Here is a 20378-nt window from a genome sequence, read left to right on the forward strand (position 1 = left end):
AAGAACTTTGACCCATGACACATCCATCAGGTGGTACAGGACAGCCAATTGAGACATTTCAGAACATGGACATACCCCCTACCTTATAAATAGACCTGATCTGGCTGCCATTTTACATTCTTTACATCCTTTTAAGGACTGGTATAGGTGTACTATTGTTTGGTGTGCAGTATATAGGGGTGTAATACACTTATAATATACTTTCTAATATAGAAAGCATATTATAGTGGATTTGTATTGTGCAGCATTGTGACTGGTGAGCGGTTCTGCAGCGATACTACAACTACAAAGAGTGACAAACGCAATTAGAAAAAAGTATTATAGCTGGTGTGATATACCAGTCGCTCCCCAAAAACGACAGATTGAAGCAGGGTGTTATATATACTTTCATAATAGTGTATTTGGGTACTGCAGAATTTTTTTTTTCTGTTTTGCTGCATTGTCTCTGCTACACACAGTGACAAAGATTACTGGAAAAAAATGTTTATGGCAACTTTTCTAATAGCAGGATCATTTCCTGCACCCCCTTCATAGCCTGGCGTTGCCTCTCCTCCATGGCCTTTATGCAATCTTGAATTGATGAAATTTTGCAGATAAAAAAAGAATGCTTGTCGATCGCAGATTCGCTTAATACTTCTTGTATGTCAGTGTCCATGTTGTGGGACTATGTGTGCACAGCTAGTAAGTATTTTGTGGCTGCAAATATGACCTGGAGGTTTTTCATGTTCGCCTGCCATTAAAATGAATGGGACCCGCCGCGAATCTGTGGTTCACGAACATTTTAGCGAGTTTGCGCGACAGCCTAAGGTAGGAGAAGTAACAAGAACTGTCTTAAAGTCAAGTGACTCACTAAGGGGATACTAAGGGATTCTATGGGGGAGGGAGGGCCCTGGCCTGCCCTGCTCTAAGGGGATCTATAATAGGAATGAGACCCTGGCCTGGATTGTTCTAAACGGGGATCTATGGGGACCCTGCTCTAAAGGGGGATATACTGTATGACATAGATCCCCCTTTAGAGCAGGGTCCCTACAAATCCCCCCTTTAGAGCAGGCCAAGGTCCCCATAGATCCCCCTTTAGAGCAGGGTTCCCATAGATCCATTTTAGAGAAGGGTCAAACCCTTCTCTAAAGGGGATCTATGGGGACCCTGCTCTAAAGAGGGATCTATGGGAACCCTGGCCTGCTCTAAAGGGGGATCTATGGGGACCCTGCTCTAAAGGGGGATCTATGGCATCCCCTCCATCCTCATCATTATTGGAGCCAACTTGGCAATACACTGCGGCTGAGGGAATGTGACTGCCAATAGGTTGTTTACCAGAGTTCTCCCCTCTCTGTAGGCTCATGTTCCTACATTCCTCAAACCTCAGAACTAACATCTGAATCAAGTAATGGATGTGCATTGTCAAGAAGCAAGTGGCTGATACTGTGTTCAAATAACTCATCTGACTCCTCCATTCCTGATGCTGGGGCTATGGCTGGAGTAGCTGTTGACAAGGAGGCAGAATAAGCCTCTCTGGCAGCTGCAATGGACTGCACACTAGTCTCTGCTTGGGTGATGAAGGGTGAGGCGGATAAGGATGGTTTACTAAGCCAGTCCACCGCCCCCTCTGCATGCTGTGGTTCGATAGCATGGGTGTCATGAATCAGTGCAGTAATGTTTCATTTCCTGGCATGTCTGCTTACTTAATGGGCTGTGTATCAGCTTTAGGGACTGTGCTCTCCCACCTGTGTGTTTGCCTGAACATCCCTGTCTGCTTGTTGCCCTGACCTTCGGCTTGTTCTTCTGACCATTCCTGTCTGCTCGTTGCCCCAACTTTTTGCTTGTTCTCCTGAATATTCCTTGAAGCCGTGGACTGCAGCTTCCACTCCATCCACCTGAGTCTCCCTTGAGTGTAAACTGGGAGACCCTAGGGGCTGTGACCTGGAGTCGGCTGCAGCCAAGTCCATCCTCACCATCAGAGGTCCTGGTAAAAATCTGCTGGCTCTTAGACTCCGTGCCCTGGGGAATGTTGTGCTCTAGCTCCCTGTCCAGGAATGTGGCTGAGACCCTGTGTAGCTGCTACTCAGAGCCATCGACCCTTAGCTGTCAGCCATTTACAACCTGTGTAGTGCACTCCCTGTCAATCGGCCCCACAGGTGACCTGACAACGGGCAACATCACTTAACAGAGGAAATGATGCCCTGCCTAAAGAAGGACCACATCCACCTTTGCAGGCTGTGAACACAGATGCTGCTGGCCCCCTCACAGTGCCATGGGAAGGTCTGACTCTCCTTGTTGGCCTTCCAGATTGTAAGATTCTGGTACCTTTGGTACCCTTATTTACCATTTTCTTTTCAACATTGCGTCCCACCTTTCTAGTTAGGTGGAACGCATACACCTTTAAGACGGATGACGTCATCGCTGAGCGCCGCTGAGCGGCTATTTCAATCGCCGGCGTTCTCTCTCACGTTGTTCGTTCAATGTGTGCCTACATGCTTACAAGCCTTGTCTTGCTGTCGGAACCTCCAGCTATTTGCCTTTACCTGGAACAGACCGGAACCTCGCTACTGATCCCGTATCTCGCTACCGGATCACTCCCTCACTACTGGACCCCTCTACTTACTAAACCTTACTAGTGATAAGTACCCCACAGGGGAATCCTCCATAACTAACTTACACTATCATCTTCTGCACATTAAGGACTGTTACTATCTATGCATACTAATTCTACCATCTGCACTGTTACATAGATTGCTAGCTCTTGAGTCTACTACCATCTATCCTTGCACTGTTTTAGTCTATCCTGTATATGTCATCTGCTGTCCTTACCACCTGTTACCATACATGATTACTAACCTATCTGCATTCTACCTATTACCATCTACTACTCTCCTGAACATTACTATCAAGTGCTTACCATTACTGTCACTGCTCACACCTGTCCCTTCAGCACATCACCTCCATACTATCATATACATCCTATCACTCCAGGAACATCTTATTGAGTGTGTGTATATCTGTATGCTGAAGCAGACAGGCCCACAGTGATGAGTCTGGAGAGTTGGATCTGGTATTCCAACACATCTCTACATGACTACTGAGTGGAGATTCTGCAGCTGCAAATCCAGCTTACAATAAAAACGCAGGAGCGTTACACAGATATGATGGGGGGCTTAATAATGAAATGTAATAGAGATGGGGAAATGTGTATGTGGAAGAACTTTAATCAATGGAAAGTGGTATTTGGTGCACTTTAACTTCAGACACGCTCCACTGATACACTACATTAGTGTACATTTACTGCAGTATAGTGAAGTGCATTAGTGCACGCTTACTGCAGGGTATTGCAACTCGATAGTGCACGTTTACAGCAGTATATTGCAGCGCACTAGTGCAGTATTTCTGCATCATATACTCCCGTAAATTCAACTAACTTACTGCAATGTATTGCAGTAAACATGCACTACTGTGCTGCAATATACTTTAGTAAATGTGCACTAACGCACTTCACTATACTGCAGGAAAAGTAGCCTGACACATTACAATATAATGCAGTATCACTGCCTTAACACGTTACACTGACGCACTGCAATATATTGCAGTACACCTACCCCAACACAATAAACTGACACAATACTCGAAACTGGTAAAAATGAACTGTTGCACTACACTCATGCTGCACTATCACTATATTCACACTAAACTGGCACTAAAGTAAAAATGAATGGTCACACTATATTCACACTAAACTGACACTGAAGTAAAAATGAATGGTCGCAATACACTCACACTGCACTTTCACTATATTTACACTAAACTGCCACTAAAGTAAAAATGAATAGTTACACTACACTCATGCTGATTGGAGAGCTATCATGACAGTTTCCAATCATGGCTCTGACTGTGCTATGAGCCCTGATTTGGCAAAGCTCGCATTGCTTCAGCCAATCAAGGCTTCCAAAGCACTGTGTGGTGGTGCAGTGCATTTTGGGGCATTCAGTGGGCCAAACAGTCGAACGCCCCGTCAATTTGGATGTACGCCGAATGAGCATGAGTTTCGGCCAAACTGTTCGCCCAACACTATTCATTGGCTGTATGTGCTGTGCCTCATTTAAAGCCCCAGGAAAATAAATTAGTTGTAGTAGATGTTCTGAAGTGATAGAGGCACATCACTGGGTGCACTAGACCACATTCCATTTTGTTATATTAATTAGAGTGGAAGGCACCCTGGTAAATGGTGGCCTCTTGTATCACGTGGATGTATAATAATGACGTTTATTTTATTACATTACTATACAGCTTATGTAAACTACCTTGAAATGACATTCCTGGTTTGGGATTGATGGCCCAGTAGGATGTACAGTATATGCCCAAGCATGAGGGGCCTAGGGTGGTCAGTGGGTAGATCGCCCCTATGCTTGGGCATATATATAATATATACAGTATATATACAGTATATACTGTATATATATATATATATATATATATATATATATATATATTAGCACATATTTCAGTGAAAAAAGCTTTAAAGCTTTATTGAGTTAATGTTTTATTGTTACTGTGTTTTATTGTGAACTGTTGTTTGTTTTGTAGGAACACTATTCAGCTGCAGCACTGATCTGTTTATTCTGACAGCAGCAGAATACATGTGTCAGTGATTGCAGCACTGTAGGAGGAGATTTCTCATCCACAGTTAAAAAAAGAACATAATGTATATGGAATGGGAGCCTGTGCTCAGTGGGTGGATCGCTCCTATGCTTCGGCTTATATATATTTCTTTTGATTTTCCACAGATTCCATTGAAAATAAAAGTTGTTTTATTGAATTAATGTTTTATTGTTACTGTGTTTTATTGTTAAAGTGTTTGTAACCCTAAAAAAAAAAAAAATGATCCTGTTCTTTTTTTTTTTTTTGTTTACAAAAGTTTTTATTAGGAAGTCATGTCAATAAACAAGGGACAAAGCTCATACAATGCAAAGCAAAGAAACAAATATATGAAAGGTCAATTACAAAAATATTGTAAGTACAACCGAGCAATGACACAGCAGTCTCAGACAAGTGGTACATGAACATCATGATAAGCACGCAAATATTATATCAAATATGTAGCAGAGTAACTTGCATCTCAAACCCAACAAAGTAAGGCATATCATTGTACTATAGGGACACAAGAATCCCACTTAGCATGGAAGGCTGGCATAGAGTTGTGCAGGGAGTGGAATATGCTCTCAGAGAGTTTAATATCCGCCATTCTTGTTAGAACCTGGGACCACAATAGATTATTAGACTTCCAGTTTAGGGCAATCATCCAGTGTATAGATGACATTAGGGTATGAAATAACCTGGAAACTGGGGAAGGAACATTGGGGACACGTGAATACAATAAGCACATCTTCGGGCTAAGAATTATCTCTGATCCCACATCTTTAGAGAAGCAACGTTTAACTATATTCCCAAAGGGCTGCAGGCGACTACAACTCCAAAAGAGATGCAAAAGCGTACCCTCCTCAGGACATCCCCTGAAACAAAGGGGAGAGACTGAGTTGTAATAGGAGTGTAGTAATGGGGGGGGGGGGGGTCAAATACCACCTTGTAACTAGCTTGAAAGGAGATTCTCTACTGGTGGATGAGTGCGTACATTTGCGTAAGTTATCAATCATGATTAGCCATTCTGGAACTGAGAATGTACCTCCCAAGTCCTCTTCCTATTTGATCATGTATTTTAATTTATCTGGTAGTGGAAAGCAATTGAGATAATTGTATAATCTAGAGATAAGGCCTCTGTCCCTAGAGGAGGAGCAGCAGATGGACTCAAATGGTGTGTAAGGGGGGTGTAGGGTCAAGGAGCCATGGGCCTGGAAGAAATTCTTAACCATCTCATAGTGAAACACTTCCGAGGTTGGAAGTCCATGTAATCTATTAAGTTGATCAAAGGTGCAGAATGTGTTGCAAGCTGATAGGGTTATAAGGGAAACTAGGCCCATAGAGATCCAGGGCTGTAAATCCTCCACCTTCAATGGTAAGGCTGGAGTATCCAGGGCCGCTAAAAATGAGATCAAGGGGGTAAGTTCAGACACTAGTCTGCAAGAGGTCTTATATTTCTGCCAGATCTGGTATAAATGACTAACAACCTTGTTGGATTGTGAGAGGAATCTGGGGGAGGCCGGAGCACACCAAGGTATGGCCTGTAAATGGAGGGGGCCAATAGACATCTTTTCAAAAAGTAACCAAGGTATATTGACATCTACTGAGTGCCATTGTGCCAGTTGGATGAATTTTGCTCAAAGGTAGTAAGACCACATGTCCGGCAGGCCCAGACCCCCCACAGATTGAGGGGCATGCACAACCTGCCAATTGTATCTGGGCTTCCTCCCACCCCAAACAAATTTGGATATATCACGCTGAAAGGAGGCAATATGAGATTTAGGTACATTGATGGGAAGGGCTCTAAAAAGAAATAGTACTTTAGGGAGAATAATCATTTTTACTGCTGTGCATCTTCCCAAGAAAGAAATATAGTATGACGACCAGGATTTTAGCAATTCGATTAGTTTTTTAAATATAGGGGGAAAATTAGCTAAATAGAGGGAGTCATGGTGTGGTGTAATATATACCCCTAGGTATTTGAATGATTTTGTGCACCAGGTAAAAGAAAAACTTTCTCTAATGGAGACCTACAACCAATTGGGGAGATTCATAGGCATTAAGGAGCATTTGGGGATGTTAACACTAAGGCCAGATACCGAGCTGAAAGTCTCCAGCTCAACCAGTAGCTGCGTTAGGGAGATATGAGGGTTAGATAGAAATAGAAGAACATCATCTGCGTAAAGGCTGAGCTTAAATTCTTTCCCTCCTTTAAAGTAGCCACTAATTTTGTTGTTGTTTCTGATAGAGCAGGCCAAGGGCTCGATGGCCAGGGCAAAGAGCAAAGGGGAAAGGGGACACCCCTGCCTGGTACCCCGCTTAAGGTAAAAAAAATTAGAATTACATCCGGGCAGACGGACTCTCGTTTGGGGGGAGTCATACAAGGCTCTAAAGCCGTGGATGAACCCATCTCCCAAACCAAACCTGGGTAGCAAGTTTTCCATGTAGGACCAGCTAACGCTGTCAAACGCCTTGTGGATGTCTAGGCTAACTAAGCATGTTGGAGTCTTAGAGGCGTTGGCGTCCTGAATGATGTTTGTGACTAGTCGGATGTTATCCGTAAGCTGCCTCCCTGGTATAAAACCCGTCTGATCAGGACTAATAAGTTGAGTTATGGTACTGGCCAGTTTGGGGATAAGGGACATATTTGCAAGGGGCATTTCCTCTGGGAAACTGCCGCCTCGGAGAACATCATTGAATAGTTTAGTCAATCTGGGAATCAAAAGGGGGGAAAAGGTTTTATAGTATAGGGCGGAAAACCCGTCCAGTCCCGGGGCTGTGGAGGTTTTTCGTGATTTAATAATATCTAACAATTCCGCATCAGTACAGGGTGCCTCAACTGCCTCCCTCTGCTCAACTGTGAGGGAAGGAAGATGTAGTCTATCCATCTAAGCATTACATTTATAGAAGGACGTGGGAGTGGGGGAAGCTTCTGAAAGAAGATTCTTGTAGAATTGTGTAAAGATGTTCAATACTTCCTTAGGGTGCGAGACAACTTTACCATCCTGTCTTCTAAGTTTATATACATGGGCAGGCCTGATATTTTGGGAGAGTTACCTGGCGAACATCGTGGATGTTGAGTTGCTATTAAGAATGAATTTGGCTTTGGACCATCTCAAAGCCCTCTCAGTATCTTTAGAGAGACCCTCATCTAAGGCCCTTCTCTTAGTGTATATCTGATCAGAGAGAGTTGGAGAGGGGGAGACACTAAGGAGGTTATAGAGATGGTCAAGATCTTTCGTTAATGATTTAATTTCAGCTAATCTGGTTTTATTTTTTTTGCGGAGGCAAGGGCAATTATTTTACCCCTGATAACCGCTTTATGGGCTGTCCAGATGGTAGAAGCAGGGGTGTCAAAAGCCTCATTAATCGAAAAATATTAATCTAGGGAGGAAGAGATCTGAGCGACTATCGTAGGGTCATTAATCAGAGAGTCATTTAGTCTCCAGTTAAGGGACGATCTCTCCATGCCAATACCACTAGCCTCAAAAGAAACTATCTGGTGATCTGACCAAGGGCAGTCGTGGATATAAGCATTTGACGAGTTTGCCAAAAGGACAGGGGTGCAGAAAATATAATCTAGTCTGGCAAAACTGTCATGTGGATGTGAATAATGAGTATATGTTCTACACCCGACATTATGGGCTCTCCAAGTGTCCACCAATTGTGATTCCCTAAGTGCTCTGGTCAAGGCCTTGGGGGAATGCCTTAGAGGAAGGCACTACCCTGCTCCTATCGAGAAGGGGGTGGGCTGTCAGGTTAAAATCCCCACCCACAATCATATGAGGAGAATCAAATCTACCCAATATATCAAAGAAGTTTCTAAAGAAGGTTGCTGGAGCATCATTTGGCGCATAAAGCAAAACAATTGTGATCTGTTTGCCCGCAATGCGACCTTTGAGTATTAGAAAACGGCTCTCCGGGTCACAGTAAGAAGATGAGATATCGAACATAATGCAGTTACAGATAAAAATAGCCACACCCCTTGTTTTTTTGTCAAAAGATGAACATCTAAATTGTTGAAAAGATTTATTAAAAAATTTTGGGTGTTTATCCGTGTCAAAATGGGTTTCCTGTAACAGCAATATGTCCGCTCCCAGACGTTTGTATTGTTTAAATGCTTTAAATGTCTCTTATGAGGAGAATTGAACCCCTGAACATTATGTGAAATGATCTTAAGCCCCATGGTAATTAACTCTGTAGTAAACATCTCTGCTGGAATGCTGTATCATAAAACAAAAGATAATTATAACCTGAGAGGAACTGAGATGCCTGGGGGTGGTAGGCATGGAACCTGTATAGAGACCAACAAGGCTGAATCCGAGCCCAGACGACCCCGGCGCTGGGATCCAACCAGTGGTGGGATTCAAAAATTTTAGTAACCAGTTCCGACTTTCCCAGCAGAATGACCAGCGTGCCCCCTTTTAATGCAGAATGACCAGCGTGCCCCCTTTCAATGCACAGTGACCAGCGTTCCTCCTTTCAATGCAGAGAGACTAGCGTTCCCCCTTTTAATGCACAGAGACCACAGCATTGCCCCCAATCATTGCAGAGTGCCAGCCACAGCATTGCCCCCAATCATTGCAGAGTGCCAGCCACAGCATTGCCCCCAATTGCAGAGTGCCAGCCACAACATTGCCCCCAATTTCAGAGTGCCAGCCACAACATTGCCCCCAATTGCAGAGCGCCAGCCACAACATTGCCCCCAATTGCAGAGTGCCAGCCACAACATTGCCCCCAATGACTGCAGAGTGCCAGCCACAACATTGCCCCCAATTGCAGAGCGCCAGCCACAACATTGCCCCCAATTGCAGAGCGCCAGCCACAACATTGCCCCCAATGATTGCAGAGCGCCAGCCACAACATTGCCCCAATTGCAGAGCGCCAGCCACATTGCCCCCAATTGCAGAGCGCCAGCCACAACATTGCCCCCAATTGCAGAGCGCCAGCCACAACATTGCCCCCAATTGCAGAGCGCCAGCCACAACATTGCCCCAATTGCAGAGCGCCAGCCACATTGCCCCCAATTGCAGAGCGCCAGCCACAACATTGCCCCCAATTGCAGAGCGCCAGCCACAACATTGCCCCCAATTGCAGAGCGCCAGCCACAGCATTGCCCCCAATGACTGCAGAGTGCCAGCCACAACATTGCCCCCAATTGCAGAGCGCCAGCCACAAAATTGCCCCCAATTGCAGAGCGCCAGCCACAACATTGCCCCCAATTGCAGAGCGCCAGCCACAACATTGCCCCCAATTGCAGAGCACCAGCCACAACATTGCCCCCAATTGCAGAGCGCCAGCCACAGCATTGCCCCCAATTGCAGAGCGCCAGCCACAACATTGCCCCCAATTGCAGAGCGCCAGCCACAGCATTGCCCCCAATGACTGCAGAGTGCCAGCCACAACATTGCCCCCAATTGCAGAGCGCCAGCCACAGCATTGCCCCCAATGATTGCAGAGCACCAGCCACAACATTGCCCCAATTGCAGAGCGCCAGCCACAACATTGCCCCCAATTGCAGAGCGCCAGCCACAGCATTGCCCCCAATGATTGCAGAGCGCCAGCCACAACATTGCCCCAATTGCAGAGCGCCAGCCACAACATTGCCCCAATTGCAGAGCGCCAGCCACATTGCCCCCAATTGCAGAGCGCCAGCCACAACATTGCCCCAATTGCAGAGCGCCAGCCACAACATTGCCCCAATTGCAGAGCGCCAGCCACAGCATTGCCCCCAATGATTGCAGAGCGCCAGCCACAACATTGCCCCAATTGCAGAGCGCCAGCCACAACATTTCCCCCAATTGCAGAGCGCCAGCCACAGCATTGCCCCCAATGATTGCAGAGCGCCAGCCACAACATTGCCCCAATTGCAGAGCGCCAGCCACATTGCCCCCAATTGCAGAGCGCCAGCCACAACATTGCCCCAATTGCAGAGCGCCAGCCACAGCATTGCCCCCAATGATTGCAGAGTGCCAGCCACAACATTGCCCCAATTGCAGAGCACCAGCCACAACATTGCCCCAATTGCAGAGTGCCAGCGATCCCCGCGAGACCCATGCACTTACCTCACGGACGGTCTCGCAGTTGGCTCCCCGCGTCTCCGAGTCCTCCCGCGGCGCCTCCTCCTCGTCCAATGGCACGGTGTTTGCCTTTCGGCCAATCAGGAAGCGGGAGGACCCGCTCCCTGATTGGCCAGGAGGAGGATCATGTGACAATAGCGAATTCTCATTCGCTATTGTCACAGAATGGGCGGGTCGGGCGCACTGCTCCGCCCCCCGGCCGCCACGTCTGCCCGAGCGCCGGACATTCAATTGTCCTGCGCGTCCTCAGACGCGCAAAGGGATTCAGCCGGTTCTGCGAACTTGCAGAAAGTTAGCCACCGGTTCTATGGAACCGGTGCGAACCGGCTGAATCCCACCACTGGATCCAACCCGGCTGGACATCATGCATTGTATAAAGCTGAATGACTGACTTTCTGAAACCCAATTTTTTGCTTTTTGCACAAAACAGATTAATAAATAAAAGTTTGAGAATGACAATAATCCTCAAGAATTCTAACCCTACATGGGAGATGGGCAAAAACAATAATCCCATCCGTTGAGACCTTTACCCGTGGACAACAAAGTCCAACAGCCATCCGTGGGAATCCGCAGCCAGCTCGACCATAGCCATAGGCCCACAAATGAGCTGGTGTGAGGCCAGGGTGCGGATTAACACAAGACGGTTTAGTAGTTGTCAGAAAGAAGCTCAAAATCCTTCCTGAGGTCGTTATGAGCAAGTGAGAGTTCGTCATGCTTTGTTTCAAGCAGGTCTGTGCGGCCTCCCAGGGCAGCAATCTCTTGTGTCAGGGTGTTAGTAGATTTGTGGACTTCAGATTGGATCTTATCAGCCAACTTCTCATACATGGCTGCAAACCCTGCATCAAGATCAGCCTTAGTGATAGAGTGTGAGTACTCACGATCCCCTGGAGGAGTAGTGGCCGGTGAGGACGGTTGAGTGGACACTGCAGGCGGCGTGGGAGAAGACTGGGCGCCATCTTTAGTCATCCCTGTGACCTCTTTGGTACGGAGTAAGTAGGTCGTCAAAGAATGCTGTGGCGGGCGGCCCCGTTGTTTTTTTTTTTGGCTGAAGGCATGCACGACCTGTTCCTGCGGGGGTGCTGGGTGTAAGGTGCCGAAAAAAATTTAGATTGGCCCCGAGGAAGTCGTTTTTCTCTCTCCCCTCCAGCGGAGCTGAGACTCTAGCGACTGTCCAGCTTCACGCCACGCATGCGCCCCCAATCCTGTTCTTTTTAAAGCATGTTATACAGCACAGTGCCTATGCTGTGTAATTTAGCCCATTGTATCACCTAAAATACCTGGCTGATCCTGCCTGGTTCTGCCCTCCCCCCTATGAACTGACCAAGGTTTATCATGGCTGCGGAGCCCTGACACCATGGTCAGTTTATGTGCCTCTGTCATCTTCTGCTCTCCTCTGTCATCTCTCCCCCCTCCCTCCCTGCCTGTCAGCTCTGATCCCCTCCCCGGCTCTCCCCTCCTACTGCTAAACTAACTGTGTTATATTGCTACAATCTCATCTGTTATATCAAATGATGTGCCCCAGAGTATGTGTTTTTAAAAAAATAAGCCGTTGTATATCCTATTTTATAGCGCCGCTCAGCACTCACGTGACCAGCCGCCTCTCTCCTCCTATAAGTAAATGTGTATACTGCGCTAACCAACACAAATAATAAATAGTAAAAAAAAAGCTGCTAGCACAAAACAACTGACAATCAGGTTGATAAGAGCAATACATAGACAAAAGTGCAGCACTAAATCAGAGAGAACTGTAACAGCTCTCCATACAAATACAAGTGATGAAATGAAACCAAGTCAATGGTATAGAAATTATACATAAAAAAGTCCCAATTAAACGTATAAGGTGAAGACATCCAAGGTGGTCAGGTGAATCATACTGTGAATGTATCCCGTCACCAACACCAGAATAGCAAATGCGCTCACCAGAGGATGTTGACCCAAGGTACTGTACAGCATAAGGGTCAAAAAAGGCTTATGTGATGGTACTGTGATTCCTAAGATAGACTGCAACCACAGGTGTTCTCCAGGTGTATATCCAGTGGGATGAATGGAGGATGAAACTCGCAGACATCAAAGACCATAAGGATAAAGACCAAAGGGAACACATATAGTGTAAAACCCCAAAATAAAATGTATTCATATAAGGGAAATGCACTTACAAACAGTCCAGTGTTACAGGTAAAATATAAGCAGGCAAATCAGGCTACAGAGGCACGATCCTGATGCATTTAGTCCCATAGGACATTCTCAAAGAATTTGACCAGCCCAAATCCTGTTGGTCAAATCCTTTGAGAATGTCCTATGGGACGAAATGCCTCAGGATCGTGCCTCTGTAGCCTGATTTGCCTGCTTATATTTTGCATCTCTCCTCCTCCTGGCTGATGTCAGCGGGGGATTCTCAGCCCCACCTGCTGTAGCTGTCAGATCGAGAGAGGAGAGAGGCGACGTGAGCGTCAAGTGGCACTATAAAAAAAAGGTATACAGAAGCTTATTTTTTTACAAAACACATACACTGGGGCACATCATTTGATATAACATACAATATAGTGGCAAGAAGACACAGTTGCTTAACAACCACTTTAACAGTTATTTTTTTTTTGCAGGAATGCCATTCGGCCTTGCGGTTCGCCCAGCGGTCGGTTTGTGGCGAACTTTGCTCGTTCGCTGTTCTCCCAACATGTGAACATATGGCGATATTCGCGACTGCCATATTCTTTTACATTGTGAAGAACTTTGACCCATGACACATCCATCAGGTGGTACAGGACAGCCAATTGAGACATTTCAGAACATGGACATACCCCCTACCTTATAAATAGACCTGATCTGGCTGCCATTTTACATTCTTTACATCCTTTTAAGGACTGGTATAGGTGTACTATTGTTTGGTGTGCAGTATATAGGGGTGTAATACACTTATAATATACTTTCTAATATAGAAAGCATATTATAGTGGATTTGTATTGTGCAGCATTGTGACTGGTGAGCGGTTCTGCAGCGATACTACAACTACAAAGAGTGACAAACGCAATTAGAAAAAAGTATTATAGCTGGTGTGATATACCAGTCGCTCCCCAAAAACGACAGATTGAAGCAGGGTGTTATATATACTTTCATAATAGTGTATTTGGGTACTGCAGAATTTTTTTTTTCTGTTTTGCTGCATTGTCTCTGCTACACACAGTGACAAAGATTACTGGAAAAAAATGTTTATGGCAACTTTTCTAATAGCAGGATCATTTCCTGCACCCCCTTCATAGCCTGGCGTTGCCTCTCCTCCATGGCCTTTATGCAATCTTGAATTGATGAAATTTTGCAGATAAAAAAAGAATGCTTGTCGATCGCAGATTCGCTTAATACTTCTTGTATGTCAGTGTCCATGTTGTGGGACTATGTGTGCACAGCTAGTAAGTATTTTGTGGCTGCAAATATGACCTGGAGGTTTTTCATGTTCGCCTGCCATTAAAATGAATGGGACCCGCCGCGAATCTGTGGTTCACGAACATTTTAGCGAGTTTGCGCGATTGCCTTCGCGAACCATCAGATGTTCGTCCATCACTAGTCAGGAGTCATATTTGGCTACTGTTCTGTCCATTACAAACTTTTTTTTTTTCCTTTCTTTTAACCTTCCTAGCGGTATTCCTGAGCATGACTCGGGGTTAGATTTTAGAGCCAAAAGCTGTAACCCCGAGCCACACTCGGGGTAGCGCTAGGAAGTTCGCTGGATCCTGGTAGAGGTTTTACTTCCCTTTTCTCCGGGATCCAGCGAAGAATGCAGACGGTATGCGGCGGCGGAGCTTCCTCCCGATCGTCTGCGAGCCCCGGCTTCCGTCTCTGGCGACGTGACGTCCGCCGGGGGGTGGAACCAGCGGCAAATTCAAATGTAAAACACACCAAACACAATGATATCATTCAAAATAAAAAAAATCACATTACATTGCCCCCCAGTGCCCTTTCCTGCAGTTTTACTGTACTTTTTATGTAAATATATGTATATATGTATATATATACATATATATATATATATATATATATATATATACATATACAGTATATATATATATATATATATATATATATATATATATATATACATATACATATACAATATATATAATAAATGTATACAGTTGGTTTGGGCTGCTCATTCACAAGAATTACATGCAAAATAATGGTACCGCTTTCAGCACCTAAAATCCAAAAAAATCATACCGCCAGGGAGGTTAAAAAAATAAGTGTTTTTTTTTCAGGTGAGGTAGTATTTTGTGTTTTTTTTTTTTTTTTTTTTTTACTTTGGGTGTATATTGCTTTTAATTTTTTGTTGACAGGTTAAACTGCTATTTTCTGAAAGGTCTCTCCTGTGGGCTTTTGTTTTAGGGGTGTTTTTTAAGGGGCATTTCTATTTTAGGGTTTGCTGATTTTTTTTTTTATGTGGTTTTGATGTTTGGGGTGTTCATAGTGCAACATTTTTTTCACTATTGACTATCTGTTATTGGACTTTGTTTTATCTGATGTCCTAATGAGAGTTCAATAAAAATTAACCAGCAGCAGGATAGTTTGCATCAGTAAAAACAAGGACAGCTTAAGTGGCCAGTTTTCTTTCTGCTGGTCAAAGCATGCCTATTACCATTTCTAAAAATACATTTTTTTTTCTAAAAGGTAATTAATCAAAAAAGGCATTCCACAAATCGGCACTGACAATGTGTACTATCACTGAGGCCATCCTTGAAATGTGGTCCATAACAGTATGTACAACCCCAAACAAACCAGCTGAAGATCATGGATAATGTAATTGACCAGTTATAGACAATGACCGTATTTGGTCAGTGAAATTGCCTGTGATCCTTGGCCGGTCTATTTACACACATAAGCAGGGGGTTAGGTTGGTAAACTGGCCTAAATTGGCCAGGCTGTTTACTGGTTCACCAAACTGTCAGAAGTCTTGGTTTGGGTTGAACTTAAGTTCAATCTAAGCCTGAATCTTATAACTGGCTTTAAACAGAATTTTACCGATCCCCTGGGGAATCAAACCTGGGCAGATTCACTCATCCCTACCGAGGAGCTGGTTCTATCTAGCTTCTATCTAGCTTAGTATACTTTTTCTTTTTTAAATTAAGGTGGATGTGTTTTTAAATGTGCAGAATATACTAACCCAATATATAGTAATAAGATAATAAGATAGAAATAATTTTTATAGGATAGTACCCTTTATATATATTAACTCATGTTTGAATATAAACTAAAAAATATAAATCAACCTTGGATGAATAATATAAATAAATCAAATCCAATGCATCATAATTCACAAAAAAGTCAGTTAGCCTTCTTAATTGTGAAGCAAAGTTCCATCGTGCTAAAGTGCCAAGTGTTCTAAACTCAAATGCAGTGCAAATCGTGCTCCCCTCCTGTGTGGCCACTCACTCACCAGCTGCTATGGACTCCCAATGACAGGAGTCATATGCGCTTGTGCAAATATCCTGGGTCTGCTGAGCTTTGTGGTCCTCCTTCTTCACTCCTTAACTAATGGGCAATGGGATGCTTGTACATGGTGTAAACAAATAACAGAGAGAGAGATTCACATATTTCCGTTTTGTTTTAAAACCAAATAGTTTAAAACATATCTACTCACACAGTATATGAAAAAACAGCATCAAACCGGAACCCAGAAGAGTTAATAGAAAGAATTTATTTTAGGGTAGCACTCTTTATATAAATCTTATCACTATTTAAAGGCACTGCACCTTCCAGAGAAGCAATCCACATTAGTAATTTATTTTTTTTTACTTTCGCTTACACCATAAGCACTGGAATAATATATATGAATATGGTTTACACACACACGTATATATATATATATATATATATGTTTGATTTAATATATAGGTATGGTCACAATAAAGATTGTTTTTAAAGGGAATATCTCAAGTTGTTAGGGTAGTGTAGGAGGGCCGGCTGTACTGTCTCACTGCAGCCACCAATCCTCTTCTGCCTCCCCCTGAAGCGCTGCCAGCTTCTCCTCCTCTTGAGGGGTATTGGTCCTAGTATATGCGCCCCTTCCATCTGCTGTGTGGGCCCCCCGTTTGCCCATTTCCCCTGCAGCACTTCTGGCTTCCCTCCTCTCCTCTCCTCTCCCGTAAGCAGATGTTTCAGGATAGAGAGCAGGGAAAGGTGATAGTAAATATGTAATTTACTGGCCCTTCCTTTCCTTAATGAACACAATAAGTGATCGGTACCAATCACTGCTGTGTTCATCCTTAATCCTGTGTTTACTATGCTTCAGTTTTTGAATGAGCAGGAAGCTTCAGAGTGTTTCCTTTTTATTAATCTGTGCTGCTGAGACTGCAAAGAAAGATAAGATAAATCTATGTCATCAGTCACTTTTGGCCAGGAGGGGGACTGGCAGGTTGTGATTTCCAACAGCAGCCCTCAGGACAGGGATAGGCAACCCTGGAGAGAACCAGAACAATATGGAAGAGATCAAAGGTCACAAGGGTGTAGCACAGTTTTTTAAGGAGATAATCTAGCAAGGTCTCATTAAAAAGTTAGTATAGTCCAATCAGTGATCATTTCACCCACTTAGGCCAGTCTAATTTTTGTTCAGGGGTTTGATATGTTTTATTCATATTCCATGGCTTGTAAAACATGCATTTGATTCGTATTCTTTCAAACGCATATAAGAATTTTTTAATATGTCAGGTCCTAAATGATTTGATTTATAAATGACTATAGTTAGGTTTCCTATTTTGGCAAAGTAACCCTCTTACGAATAACAAATTAATTAACGAATAGTCAGCTACATCAAAATTATGCCACAACTAGGCTTAAATTCAGTGCCAAGAAACAAGTATAGATAATGTATCAGTGAACATACTAAACTTTCATTTATTCTAATTGTGGCATTCACATAAACATCATAAATTAGACTTCAAGCTTGTTTGGTCAAGGGTGAAGTATATTATCACTAGATAACCAATATTTTTCTTCATATAATAAAAATTACTTACTTTTCACAAATAATTTAAACAAGCAAAATGCTGCTAATGATCAGAAACTGAAATAAGATTGAAATAAGATTGAAATTAATTATTCTATCTATCTCCCTATCTTTAGAAGCATTTTTATATATGAATTGTCTTTTTTCTAAATGTCATGAATAAAAAGTGTTGGGCCAGACCCAGACTTTAACACAAACATGTTTGAAGTGTTGAACAATACTTTTGTGGGGAAAAAAATATCGAATAAGAAAAAAAATGAATATAGCATATACAATTGCGGCACAAGTCATATTGTGATTAAATGGTATTAAAAATGCCATTTCCTTTTCAATATGCAGTTCTTTATATATTGATATTCTGTAAAATGTAATGCCATATGGCTACCTGGAGGTGTGCTGTACACAGAATGTGTACAGAAAGCCCCCCCAGAAACAGAATTTTCTGCTTTTGTGATTGGCTCCATGATTTTCCTAGAAGTCTAAACTAAGATACAGGAGAAAGGAGGGTAGGGATTTCTTCAGGGGGGTGTGCACCGGAAGCGGTAATGTGAGTACCGCTGGGTGACGAACGCCGCCACGAGCTGCAACTCCATGAGCGAACCCGGAGAGAGATAGGAGAACCAGACGCCAGACCTGCCGAAGCTGTATCCGAAGCTGAAGTCGGCACAAGCGGGGTAGCCTTACGAGGTGCGGAGACGATCTGAAGGAGCGGAGGTGGCTGATCACCCGCCGAGACATCAGTATCGGTCCCGGACATAGCGGTGAGCGAAGCCAGCCATCCACCTTGCACACAATTCGTGTTTGACATACACCCCAGACAGGAAGCACAGCGCTGTGATGTGAGCTGGATCGGCCACCCGTGCATGCTGCACCGGGTTTAAGGCATATACCCCATGGGAGAGACACTGCAAATAGGGAGGAGTGGGATTCCCCCTGGGATCACTGTACGCTGGGAACACTAGTACACCAGTACAGATTTAATCTGTTGCTTGGACCCCGGGCATCACTATACAAACTCTGGATATCACATACCTCCATTGGGCTCCCCCTCCTGTATACCTTTAGGGGACTCTGTACCCTCTGTACCTCCACCCCCATAGACCCGACACACTTGTGGACAGGTATAAAGACTTTGCGTTCCTCTGTCTTCATAGACAGGGATTCTGTACCCCCTGCTTCCCTCAAATTATGATACTGCACCCTTGCCTTATTGGATAGGGTCTTGAAGTCATTGGTACTATAGATAAAGACTCTATATCCCTACCACCATCTACGGGGATTTTACATCTCAGTTTCTGATGATAAGGACTCTGGACCCTTGCCCCCACTGGTAAGACCCTCGAGTGGACATTTATTTACCAACCCCAGACTGTTTGAGGAGAGAGGGCTTTGATCTGAAAAGAGCTTATAGCCCCCACTCACCTTGACGTGTGAGACTCGGAAGGTATACCCACCAACCTCCTCTCCCCCCCAAAGGGAAACTTCTTTTTCCCGTCCTCTATAAAGTTTGTTGAAATATTGGACTTTACATAAAAGGAGGAAGAGAGTCGGAGGAAGGTGACAATTACATCGGGAACTGTGAGTACTATGATGTATTTTGTGTATATGGAGTGACGTTAAACATGAAGTAAGACATCTACCTTAAAGCGGGGGGTTAGAGGCATAGAACCCTAACCTCAATACTCCTAAAACTACACAAGTGCTCAAGAGTAAGGGAGCCTAATTTACTAAAATACACGTCTAAAATAAGGAACCTGGTCACTGAGGAGATAAAAGAGGAGGATGACACTGGCTAAAAGACGCAGGGGAAGAAAGAGTACGGTAAAGACGCAAATAAGTAAAACGGAGGGAGAAGTTGAACGTTTTTTTTCTAACAGCCAGAAAGTTTCCAAAGGTAAAAAAATGGCACCCACAAGCCCAGAGGCCAGCGATATACCAAATTCTTTAGAGACCTCTCTTTCGGCTGGAGGGGAACCTAATAGCCCAATGAGCACCCACAGAGAGACTCCGATACCCGGTATGCTTACACAGACCGCTACACAAAACTCGGAACTGATAAGCTTATTACAAGCATTACCGACTAAGGCGGACATAGAATTAATGATCAATAAGATAGAGGAGAAGCATCAACAAGAGATTCAGGAAGTTAAAAAAGATATACAGACTATCACTTAGAAAATGAAGAGGCCTCAATTAATTCGATAAAGGAGAGACTGTCAGCTTTAGAACTAAAATGTGAAGTACAGAGGGAGACAGAGGACGCAATACAAATACAGCTGGAGGATATGGAGAATAGGAGTAGGCGTAGCAATCTCCGCCTGCGAGGCCTCTCTGAAAATATCAGTAATGAAAATTTAGCGGAGGCAGCAAAGGAGATCTTTAAACAGATCTTGAAGGACAGATATCCAGAAAATTTGGAAATAGAGAGGATCCATAGAACCCGTGGTCCTAGAAGTAAGGAGGAAAGGAGGCCTAGGGATGTGATCTGTAAAATACATCGTTTTACACACAAAGAAATGATTACACTAAGGAGAAGAGCGCTCCTAAGACCATTATTGGAACTAGCTAAGAATGCAGGGTGTACATATAGATGGGGCTTCCCCTTTTTCCTTGATGTTCCGTAGAAACGACAGACACTTCATACTGAAGACGTATCAAGATCGCATGGCATTTTTTAGGTT

The sequence above is a fragment of the Pelophylax lessonae genome, assembly GCF_965119305.1.
Source record: "Pelophylax lessonae genome assembly, chromosome: 2".
Classification (NCBI taxonomy): Eukaryota; Metazoa; Chordata; class Amphibia; order Anura; family Ranidae; genus Pelophylax; species Pelophylax lessonae.